General features: G+C 41.5%; 1 protein-coding gene across 2 annotated transcripts in view; it reads left to right on the top strand.

The window, feature by feature from the left end:
- Window positions 1-12,633, top strand: part of bcas3 (BCAS3 microtubule associated cell migration factor) — a 207,224-nt gene that overhangs the window by 140,004 nt on the left and 54,587 nt on the right. The gene's annotated exons all lie outside the window — the stretch shown is intronic.

Here is a 12,633-nt window from a genome sequence, read left to right as displayed (position 1 = left end):
ATTTTCTTCTTTGATGACCATTTCACACCAGTTCCATCCTTTCCAGAGGTGCATCTTTAGAAAACAAACAAAAGCAATGCACAATCATATAACTGTTGTGTGAGCCGACCTAAAAGCACATCCTGTCTGCACTCTGAAGCTCTTTGAAGGAGGAGCTGCCCCCTCATGGAATTTCATTAAAAACTTTTTTGCAGAAGAGCTTACATTAATCTCTAATGTCAGGGTTTGCATAAAGTCTGTTTTTAAAATGTGTCTCTGTCTGCTTAGATCCACATCCTTTCACGTCCTAAGGGGCCAGATATGCGGGGGCGCATTTGAGGAGCGTTCTTTGTGCAAAGTGACAAAAAGACGAGTCGCCGAACTGGGCCAGCTTTGTTCCTGTGCACTGCTGCAAAATATGATTTCAGATAAGAACCTCAGGGCAGTGCTGTGAATGGATAGTTTTTATTTTCTGCCAGCATTTTAATCAGCTTCGGACCCTACAGTGAAGTTGCAGCACAAAGCCACAGTGTGCAGCCAGAGTGGCTGCTGTCTTACAGGCGTGAGCAAGAAATTCAAAGATCTGTCATCTGCCAGACATTAGGTAACCCCGCCCTTGCTTTGCCCCTTTTTGCCTCATAGATTCTTTCACCCTTTGTTTGGGTGACCTTTCATCGTTGTAAATGACCTCACAGGCTGTTCATTGAGCTTGGTCAACTGTTACAGTTTTATCCTCTTAGTTGTTTGGTGGTGGTTAAAATCTCAGTTTGGTTTTCAGAATCGGTCTGAAAAACGAAAGCCATCTCTGTATCATCTAAATATATAAATATCAATGATGGCACACCTACCAGTGCCTGAAACACCTGGAAACAAAAATTGTCTGTATTATTCGGATAGGAGGATGATATATCTTTTCCTCTGTCAATCAGAGTGACACTACTGTAGTAGGTCATAGTCGTTTTGTTAGTTCAAGTGTGCAAAAGATCTTCTGTGTGTGTTCAGTTACCATGTGATGTAACATAAGCAGTAGTTAGAAAAGATGTCTTTCTGAAGCTTGACATTTTCCCGGCTTTCATGTGATAGTTGAGAGATAGCTAGTTGGTAGTTATTGGCAAATGACCAAAATAGAGATTACTGCTGAACCAGGTCCAGGGGGTAGAGTTTTGGCTAATCCAATTCTTTCTATAAGCCTAACCCTGTCAACACATTTATCCTGCCTAGATCAGGCTCAACTCCAGTCATTTTGAGGGTATTTGCCAATTTGGTAGCAAAACTCTCCATTTTCCTCCGAATAATTCTGGGTCCAATGTAGAATAATGGTAGTTCTTATACTGGCTTTGAACTGCTCATATTTTATGAACTGAACGACTGCTTTCAAATTCCAGAGATAAATATCTGGAACCATTACTTGTACTTTAAGTATTTTTGCATTACTTATGAGTCCATTGTAACCCAGTGGTTGCTTTGTGGAGAGGGACATCATGTTCCTGGACAGTGATATGAGGACTGGACAGAACAAGTCATTAAGTTTTCACCGGGGTGCATTTGGAGGCGCCGCTCCCCCCCCAGGACTTTGCAAATAGTCATGTGCCCTGTGGAAAGAGTAGTCACTAGTAGTGGGTCACAGCAGCAGAAAATCTGCAGAGTGGAGAGCAGCCGCCTGCCTGTCCCCAGGCACATCTTTAGTCCTTCCTGCATCTTTTAGTTTCTCTCCCTTTACCATCATCCTCTCACACGTAGGTGCTTTTACTCAGAAGTGTTTTCCTCCTGCCTGCTCTTTCTTTGCTCACTCTCGCCTCTCTTGCTTTTAATAACTGGAGCTGTAAAGTGCTGAGCGTCGTGTTGTCAGGGGAAAAGGGTGTTTATAGGGTGTGCCAGCGAAAGCTCGCTTGCTGCTAAATGACAGGGTGTGGGAGCTGGAGTTTACTTTATGTCAGTCTCGTGTCAGTAATGAGTAGGAAGGTTTGGGCTTGACCACGCCGGGTCCTTGCCGAGCTGAACCCTTGCCTCGCCTCTATATTTACTTTAGTGCAACATTAGTGCCAGCCTGCGTATTAAAGATCTCACAAGAACAGTACAGTTTGCGGCTGCAGCAGAGGATTTGTTCAAATTAGAACTTCAGAGATCATATAACCTAAGTGGAAACAAATGTGGCCGCTTTTCCGAATCGGTCTTTCCAGGGTGGGCAGCTCTGCAAGACCAGGCGCTGTGTGAGAGCCCCACCTACTCATGTGAGTAGGAGGGTGAGCTATGCCAATACCCTGGCTTCATTCACAGGACGCCATGTTACCAAGATGGTAATGAATGGCTGTCAATGAAACGGGCTCCTGTGCTAACATGCACAGCCGGGACACTTTTCTCATGGTGTGGTGGCAGCTAGAAGAGAGGCACCCCTTTGTCATTCTGACACACACACACTATCAGCTTTCTGCATCTTGGAAAAATATTCCCCACTGTACTGAAGGTCAGCTCTGTATTGCCAAGAACAGACCAGGAACATTCCCAAAGTCTGTTTGTGGCCCTGGCCTTAACACCCTCCATCACCTTCAGTGCGGGTAATCCACAGAATGCCATCCTCGAGGGATAGGCACCATTTCTGTTTTTCTGACCCTGGACAGCTCAGCGATTCTCAACCATGATTCATCTTGTGCCATGCTGGTTTGAAGTACTACCCTCTGAGCATATGGCTATAGATCTACTTCTGTGTAAAATCGCCAGATTGGTTGTGTCCTCCCAGAGTTGTGAGTTCTGTTTATCTCCTCACCCACTTCGTCGCAGTGTGCATGGAACACTTTGCTAGCAACAAGCTGTGGGAGGTCCAGCACAATTAGCTGTTGTGAAAATTATAGAATAAGGAAGAGGGTCTGTTTTCAAACCGACCGCTTCTCACTTTTCCTCTCCCTTGCACTCTTCATGGTGTTGTGGAATGGAATGTTTTTGATCAGGGCTATTTACTTGAGTCCGGCCTGTGTGCGAAAGCATGCCAGAGCTAGCAGCGCTAAGCATCTAATCCCTGTGGACTTCTGCGATGTATTATGGCGTGCCTTTAGAAAATAAAAACCACCACCATCTTGGGAATAGATGCAACTTTTTTTTTAACTACTAAGGTTAGCTTGCAATTGTAAACTATTAAAATGGTAACTTTCTTCCCTTCCTGAATGGCCTTGTTTCTCAAGGTACCTCGACCTGTTGGAAACACTAATCAAAGGCAGGTGCTCTATGAAAATGTGTTCTTGCCGTGCTTTATGTACCCAGACACTCACTTATGCCTGAGCTGTGGTAGTCTAACTGAGAAGCTAGTCTACAGTTTATATTAGGGCATATTGGGTTGTGGTTATATCATTTTAAGAACATGGAGCCATTGTGACTCAGCATGCATCCAGCAGCAGGACATCCTACACCAAGAAATGTTAAAGATGAATGTATTCTGCAACACAAAAACATCCAGTAGCATATTATTTATAAATGTAGAAAAGGTTTACTATGTAAGAAAATACTTGCATTTTCCATTTGTGAAAAAATATCTATATGGTGATTCATGTATGTCTTTCTAGACTTATGCTTATTTCTATGATACCAATAATGTAAATCTTTTTATTGAGCATGTCTGGAAATATGAGTTACATTTCCTGTTTTGTTGTAATAACATCTGCATAACATCTTTATATATAATATACGATCCTGTGTGTCTAAGAACTTTGACAATAACACAATGGAAAGCTGCATTGGTTGTTGAAGTGAAGCATATAATTAGTTCATACCAAGTGGCAGGAAGGATGTTGACACAAAAAATAGAGTGGGAGAGAAATAGGCTAAGGAAAGCAAAAAATAGAAATGAGTTTAAAATAGCTCACGCTGGTGGTGATGGAGAGCATTGTGTATTGTCTGGCATATTGTAACAGCCTCTTCAATAGGTCAGAGTGCACTTTTAAACTTCCACTAACTGGACTGCGGCCTTGTATCACCTCGCTTCCCCATTTCCTGTGAAGCAGCACACGGGGCCGAAGCCAAATAAATTATATCATAACGGAATGAGTCCACTCAGAAAACTCTGCCACCTTTTCTACAGCATTAGATCCATGATAGTAGATCGGTCCGCTGAATATTTTATTGACTGTCTGCTTGCCCCATGCTGACCTGCCTGACATGCTAACTTCTCCTTTCACTAGAGACGCCACGTCACTCTGCATCAGGCAGCCAGGCATGATGCTCCCCACACATTTCCTGTAAATAAACTCCAGCACAGCAGGGGATGTGTGTGCAATAGGGGGGGCACAAAAACACACATAAGCATTGGCCCGTCATACGGGCACACACACTCCAAGTTCCTCCTTGATAACTGTTGCTTTCTTCCCCCCACCTCTTGCTTGAGAAGTTCTGAAAGCTGCGAAAGAGCTCAGTGAGTTGGAGCCTGGAGTCTCCTTAAATCAGTTTTTATCACACTGGCCTCCTCCCAGAGCTGTACTTATGATAAAACACTCTGTCCGGGTCACACTGTCCTCAATACTCATATCCATCTTTCGAGGTGAGAGTTTTGCCACTTGTTTTTTTTTTTTACTTGGATTTTGTTGAGTTGCATTCCTGCGAGCAAAACGTGTGTTTTCTGCATTATTGTAAATACAATGCAGGAATTTTTACTTTGTGAAATGAACTAACTAACTGGCATAATATATATTTATGGCTCACTGATGCTTTGATTTGTTTTCATTTTATAATACAGTCAGCCCAAGTTTGTTCTTCTCCCTCCTCCATTCTCATTGACAGTTTTTCTGATGTGTCAGGACTCAGTAGAGCAGAAGCGCATCAGCCACACATCGACTCCGCTCTCGTTATTTATTTATGAACTTTCTCTCTGGCACTGTCTGGTCATGTCGTTGGTTCGCAAAAGAGTTCCGAGGTAAATGAGCTTAGACAACGGTCACATTTCTCTGTTGTGAGTCAGGCAATTACAATACACTTTATTCCGATTCTCCTTACATAAACACTCACGTATATAAGACATCCAACGACCTAATTATCAAACACTATATGCTGTTACTATGCTCTGTGCTCTGTAAATCATCGTATAAAACATCCACTGATTATCTTCAGGATTCTAAAGTGTCATGCTGACAGACAGATCTCTGGTCAGCACGCTCCTTTGTGTATTTTGTGTCTCATCTTAACCTCATAACCCTGGCTCAGTATTGCGTTGAAAAATCCCTTTGCTAGTCCCTCAAAGGAGGTTGGAGAAATGTCTCTGTGCTCTTAATGAGTCCCCAAAGTCCGATATGAATGATGATGAAGTTTTTCCTTTTTTTTTTCTTTCTATATTCTTATGATTTTCTGATTTTATGTACCCTGTTTAAAAGATGTACATTTCTTTTTTTATATTTATCCCAATGCAGTTAAATAACATTAGGGAAAAGGTTTCATTGTTTTATTTTTGCAAAACAAACACAGATTGAGGATTTGTATGCGTTGCTTTAAAAAAAAAATTTTATGAAACAATAATGAGCACAGTGTCATTACTTTAATGTGTGCCAACATTTTTTTTTTTGTCCTTGCCTCCTGGGTCAAATCTGAAGTCTTAAATCGAAAATGGATTGTAAATAAATAGTTATGACAATTAATAGGTACATTCAGTACAAAGATCAATTTTATTTTCCTGTTTCTGCCCTTAAAACAAATATGGGTTAAACAGATGATGCTTTTTAGATTTCATTTAACTCAGGCCAGAAAACTGAAATAGCAAAAAGTTACAACTAACAAATATAAGCACCTTTGTTCTTTATTTACTCTAATGTCTTGTTATCATTAAAACATGCTTTTGGGCAGTGAGACTAAAAACACTATATTATGACATAATATATAATCTGGCCTTTGGAAGCTGTACAGTACATATCTACAGTTTCAGTGTGTTTTTTTAAGTAATATAATAATACTGTATGGTTTGCCATTGGCTATCCAAACCTAAACCATAGTGCCACAGCTGCACATCCTGACCTTCAATCCCTTCACTTTCTCTCCAGTTTGTAATTTCTCTCTGGACCACAGGCTTATACATCACTGTCAGCATGTCAAAAGTACAAAATAAATCCTTTATATAGCCTTATACACCCCCTCTGGTCTCAGCCTTGTATGTATATGTATATATGTATGTAAAGATATATTGGGGTGTAACAGTACACGTATTCATACCGGAATTTATCAGTACATGACTTTCGGGTTCGGCACACGTGTCCCTCAATAATTTTTATGTGTTGAACATCAGAGTTAATATGCGAGTTCCATCAGGAACGTATTGAGTGGCAGACTGCAAGTTTGTTTAGTCTCTGCCTCGTACTCTGAGTGCATTTGTATTATTATTATTATTATTATTATTATTATTATTATTATTATTATTATTATTAAACTTAAAAACATACACAACAATGCCATGTTATATTGTATAAAATAAACTAAAGTTTGGCAGTGTCACTGTAGCTACTCTGTACCGGAAATACAATTTGTTTTGCGCAAGCATGAAACAGCTAAAGAATCCTTAGCGCTTGTGTTAGCCGCTAACCAGGAAGTGGACACACACACACACACACACACACACACACACACGCATACACACACATACACACACACACACACGCATACACTTACATACATCTGTTTTACCCAAATGGGGTCTAACAAATGTAAACATAAATTTAATATTTCCAATTTTCATTTTATTTGAACAATTTAATTTGTGCCAATGTATTCAATATAATAAAACAGAGTATTGCATTAGTTCAATATATTAAATTTTATTTTAATAAAATATTATAAATTATTATTTCATAATAATTTTATAATTATTGAAATTTATTGTTTGATATAATATTTAACCAAGCAGGCATTTTATAAAAAAATTGTTTTAAAAGTGTAAACTGTTGATGTTTTCAAATGTTATTAATAGTAAACTGCATTAATAAAAATCGACAAGCAATTTTATGTTTTGCATTTCTTCCCCTTAACTGTACTGAAATTGAACCGAATCGTGACTTAAAACCTAAGGTACGTACCGACCATGCATTTTGTGTACCGTTACACTATTATATATACACAGTAATAACATACACAGTACACTAGATCACAAACAGTAATATAACATAGAGTATGGAAACATGAGCCATCATTTATTTTATGCATGTGCAAATATTGCTAATAATATTACCTGCTTGAGCCAGTATTAGCTGTTTAACTATGCTAAACTTGTTTTCTTTTTCTTTTCTGAAATGATTCTTGAGCACACATTACTTCATGTTCCTCCAGCATCAGCACCACATCTTGCTTCCTTCCTTCTGCTGTTTCATTTCATCTGAGTGCTCTCAAGTACTTTGGCCCCATATTGATCTTTCTGTACTCTTTGCATCATATTGCTAGCATGGCATCTAAAATAACAGATGGGTATAGGTGTGTCTGTGGTAGGATGCGGCACTACAGTTTCTCCAAATGTTCTAACATTACTATGTGGCGATGTGGCAGTTACTATTGAATAAATAAGAGGCCTTTTCCTCTCCTCTTGAGGTGAAAGCATCTCGAGGTCAGCGTGAGCTCGCTGAAAGGGTCGCTATTATACGTGTAAATGCTTTAAATGTAATTCAGCCCGAGGTCAGAACTTTAAAAGTGCGACCAGCATGTTTTTTTTCTTCCACATCTTCCTTTTAATACATCAGAGTGTAAGCTGTGCATTTTAAAGGGTTTTAAAAGGTTCAGGAGTGAAGGTCATTCAGCAGACTTTGAGCAGGCCTCTCTAGTCCTCCTTCATTTCCAGCTCTTCACTGCTTTTGCCTGGGGAAAATACATGAAACTTTGATGGCCAAATTAGGTTGTTGCTCATCTTGCACCTTCCAGCTCATAGTATTGACAGCAGTGGTGAACTGCTGCAGACAGATAGCATCTCGACGATCGGACTGGGCCACTCCACCTCGCGGCCGCTGACAACATCAGAAGTGTTTTAACAGGGTTTTAATGGCCATCCTGCCCTGCTCCTGGGAGCTTTGAAAATAGCTCCTGTAAAAAAAAGGCTTTTCCAGTTGATAGAAGCTGACATGGCCTGCTTTTCCAGCCACCACATTGATGGGACTGATGCTGCTGGGCTTTTTAATTTTCTTCTTTTTTTTTTTTTTTGAAGACGGTGTCAGTTGCAAAGCTGTATAGTTTGAATAATAATTTTCAAGTAATGTACATGAGCACATTTGTCTCTTTTTTCATATTGTTATTCATCAAAAGGAAGAGTGAACCAGGACACCACCTCTGATAAAACCACAAAATCCATTAGGCAGAAAACTCGACTTGTTTACACTGGCTAGATCTTCTGCCTTGGGTTGTGGTTTAAAAATAAATAAATAAATAAATAAAAAAAGTGAGAACATAATGTTTCTGTGCATCAGACAAGCTGAATGCCTGTGCTGTCATGGCTTATGCTCCCCCTCTAGTGTCTCGTCCTTTGCTTGATTGGTCGGTCATTAAAGTGTGTGATGAGAGAGCTTGGGCAAGTGCCCCGAAGCACCCAGCGTTGACCCCCTTTCTGCTTCTCCCCATGCCCACTGCTTAGACTAGGCCTACGCATTGTGCTCCTGAATAGGGGCCCTGTGATTGTGGTCACACTCATTAGTGCAGTTTTGCGACACGTAGGCTCTGTGAATGGCTCGGCTTGTTGCAAAACAATGGCCGAGCCTGAAGGTGCGCCTGGGGCCTGGCTCCACGTTGACGCCCCTTAACATCTACGCTGCTCTTCTGGCTGTCGCTAAGCTGACCAAAGCTGGCTTGCTGCTTCTTTCTCTTCTGATCCTTTAGCCTGATTTCTTCCAGGACAGGAAGTTGGAAGAATAGAGGGTGAATAAGCTCTCGTCACATGGGACTGCACGTTTTAGAGAAGGTGATGGGTTACAGACAGGTTAAGCTGCCCAACCCAGCCTTTTTCCTCTACGTGTGTGGTGTTGTAATGTACGGCATAGTACCTTTCTCTTTGTGGCAGGTTTTGAAACCACTATTAAATATAAGTAATTATTCTATATATTGCTGATTTGCTAGCAATTACCATGGGGCTCTACACGCTACCTTGTCATCTTGTTCTTTAAGCTTTAAAAAACAGGACATAACATGGCCAATCTCATGGTAATGTTGAGTACTTACTTTTATCAGATTTTAAAAGAAAGGAACAGCTTTGCGTGTCGCTCTGAAAAAAGCTCTTGGAGGTGTGCCGGGGGCGGAGCTTAAGAGTCGCAAGCACACGCAGCTTTTGCACAGCGATCGTCTGCCAGCTGTGACATCGCTATTAATAAAGCAGGAGCAAAAACTTGATAGTCTTAAATGAACTACGGCTAGCGATCAGATCCAGCCATACATACTCGGACCCTGAGTCTGAAATTAAACATTAAAAACAACAGCAGCAACAACGACTACAGCACTACGTATCTATACAGTATAGTAAATACTGAACAAGGTTATCCTTTCCTCACATCCACAAACTTTTCAAATTCTTCGAAGATGCTTTCCTTAAGCATGTCCTGTGCAGCGCTTCCATAATCAAAAGAAGCATGTTGATGTCGCTCGGATTGCTCTGCGCGCGCTCTACAAGGAGAAATGCCCATATAAGGGATTCCGCCTTTCATGATGTCATGAAGGGCCATACTCAGGGAAAAAACTTTCCAAAATTTCAATGAAACTGGAATGAGTGTATTAGGCGCAGAAATGCGCAGTCATACGTCCAGATCTTTTTCTTTTTTCCACTGAGGCCATGTTTAGCATGAGAATCCAACTTTAACATTGTAAATACCTCAGAATGCATGCCAGCTTGTCTTTTTTTCCTTCATTCTTAAGCATGCAGTAAGTGAGTAGTTACACTCTTCAGTGTCATGCTTACTAATAAAACTAGAAGCATCATTATACTTTAACTGCTGCTTTATAATATTATTAAGTGACGTTTGTTTTATTGCAGTCACACACTAAGCATTTGAAGTAAACTCTTTTGATAAGTGATAAGCTATCAGATAAAATATATCACATCTAATTTCCTCCCACTGATGCCTATAAAAACAGTCAGGAATGAAAGCAATCATTGTGCTTTAGGCTGAAGCAAACAGCTCAAGCTCTAATGAAATTTTTGGCACTGACGAGGTTGGCATGTGGTCGCCAATCGAAGGGTGCTTTAGAGTCATTTCTCTGTGGAGGCGAATGTTGCTCTTCACCGTATCGGCCATCTTTCTCAATCACTTTCCCACTTTTGATCAGCGCAGAGGCCATCTGTGGCCTGAGCTGGAAGTCGAACACAGAAGGGCCGAGAGATGCTGGGGCTTTCATCTACACCTACCCTTCTTAACTGACATGCATTGTTTGACTAAGGGTCATCTTAAAAGCAGTCATGGCCGAGTAACCCGTGCTTTCAGCTCACCCTTTGGTCACGTTGATGAGACTGAAGGAAAACCTGCTTCACATCCACGGGAAACACAGACGTCTCTCAGACACTCTTGGTCTTCAGTGTTGACCCCGAGCCCTCTCACACTGATTACGCTTTGGATGAATACACACATTCAAGTCGGCACGTGTGTTAGTATCTGCGTCTGTGTTTACGTTTGCACCAATGCCTCGGGGAGGAAGGTAATGTTGCTTCCTCTGTTCTCAGCACATGGGCAGAGCTCACCCTTGCCTCCTTATCAAGCTGATTGGGTTAATTGCACATCCTTCCACCATGCCCTCATGTCCTGCCATCTGATTGACTCCCCCTTACGTGAGCCTTATAATAGCAACAGAATCAGGTCTTTATACCAACAACTTCCTCTCAGCCCCACAAGAATAAAAATTCCTTTTCGTTTGGGTGTTTATTGTGGAAAGTAATTGGATGCATTTTATTCAAACATCCTAAATACCACTGGGCCTTTTCACACTTTATTTATTTTTTTTCCCCCTAAAAGGTTGAGTGTCACCATAGCTGATTTAAAAACGTACAATTTAACATTTGACATGCCTCTTTGTTACTGCATACAATACTTGCCATTGCTCATGGTTAGGTGATCGACCTCCTCTTTTGACTTTCTGACTCTTCCAGCTTCCTGTGTTTCTTCCTGCAGCCCACTTTCTCACTCTTGGCCAGCTGGTCAGATGGCCTGGGAGAGAGCCAGCAGCCCCTCCGACTTCTCACATGCTTTTCATGCACAATATCACGCGTTGTAATGCCTTGACCTCTGCATTCATGTTTTACGAGCAACTCATTAACTACTTGAGCCCTGCTGCTCAAATTTATGGAAGCATAGCAAGACGGAACATGCTTTCAGTAAATTAAGTGGTCCACATTCAGAAGCCCATCAACATGGCGTGAGACAGATGAGAACGTGCTTGTGTGTTCTCGGGTGTGTGTGAGAAAATTGAGCCACACACCATGCAAGTCATACATTTTTAAGGTGCTTGGCTGTTCATATATAGACTTCTGAGAAAGCGCTAGTAGGGTTGTTTTTATTATTTTAGCTTAAGGATGATATAAGGGTATGCGTGTGTGTGCAGTCGCCCAATAACAATGTTAGTTTAATAATTGAATCAGGTGTGTGCAAGCAGTAAGTAATCAAACTTTGGGCTTGATAACACTTTAACAGGAGATAAATTAGTGCCCAATAAATGTTGAGGCATATGAAAACCTCAGATCATACCCTAAACAAGCTGTCAGGCTCCTCATTTAGTTGATCCGGTTGTCACCCCTGAAATGCGTTATTTCAGATAATCTTTGACTGACATTAAACAGATCTATAGTAGTTTTGCTTTCTGTCCTATGCACTTGTTTTAGTATGTGTAACTAAAAAGCATTGATTAGTTCTACTGGATCAAAGGATGGATCTCTGAACTATCTCAAGCACACGTCCTGTGCACTCCTACTCTGCTGTGCATGCACGAAACCTGACGACTACAACCGGTTCAAACGGTCAAGTCCAGTGCCAGAGATGGCCACCACTCACACCCAAGAGAAACACAAGCCTCCTCCTCTGGCAGCAGGACGAACTAGAGAAGGAGAGAGACAGGAGGAGACGGCCACCGGAAATCGCTGACTGGAGCAAGGCCAGCTAATGGCTTTCGCAGAACCCTGGTGCTCAGATAGCATGTCTTCTCCATTAGCAGGTTTTGTTCCGACGTGCTAAAGCTATGTCATTTTCTTCTCTTTTTTACTGGCCTTCTGGTGTCACTTTCAGCCAAGCAGGCTTCTCAGTGGCTTTGGAACTACCCCTCCTGGTTTTAAACTGCCTGTGACTCGACACTTGGATCCCACGTGACCTGTGTGTGTGTGTGTGTGTGTGTGTGTGTGTGTGTGTGTGTGTGTGTGTGTGTGTGTGTGTGTGTGTTTGCCCTGCACTGTGAGTGACATAACATTGGGATGAACCCAGGGAGCAGCCAGTGACTTTGATCAGGGCTTTGTCATCTCTATGAGATGAGGTGTTGAGAGGAATACACCAGGGCCAGCAGCACAGGTCCCCAGATTAAGAACGCCAGCAGGAAGGGTGGGGCGTGGGGCTCCCATTTGCTGCACAGAACTCTTTTAAAAAAGTGTTTTTAATAGAAGGAGAATAGTATAATATCAGTAGTACAGTTTTACCATCTAAGCTTAGTGCAATGCTGCCACCAGGTTTCAGGAGGAAGCTGTATTTTGTTTTT

This window comes from Silurus meridionalis, chromosome 12 (assembly GCF_014805685.1).
Source record: "Silurus meridionalis isolate SWU-2019-XX chromosome 12, ASM1480568v1, whole genome shotgun sequence".
In the NCBI taxonomy this organism is placed as follows: domain Eukaryota; kingdom Metazoa; phylum Chordata; class Actinopteri; order Siluriformes; family Siluridae; genus Silurus; species Silurus meridionalis.
Note: the sequence above shows the minus strand (reverse complement) of the source record. Positions and strands in the feature narration are given on the sequence as shown.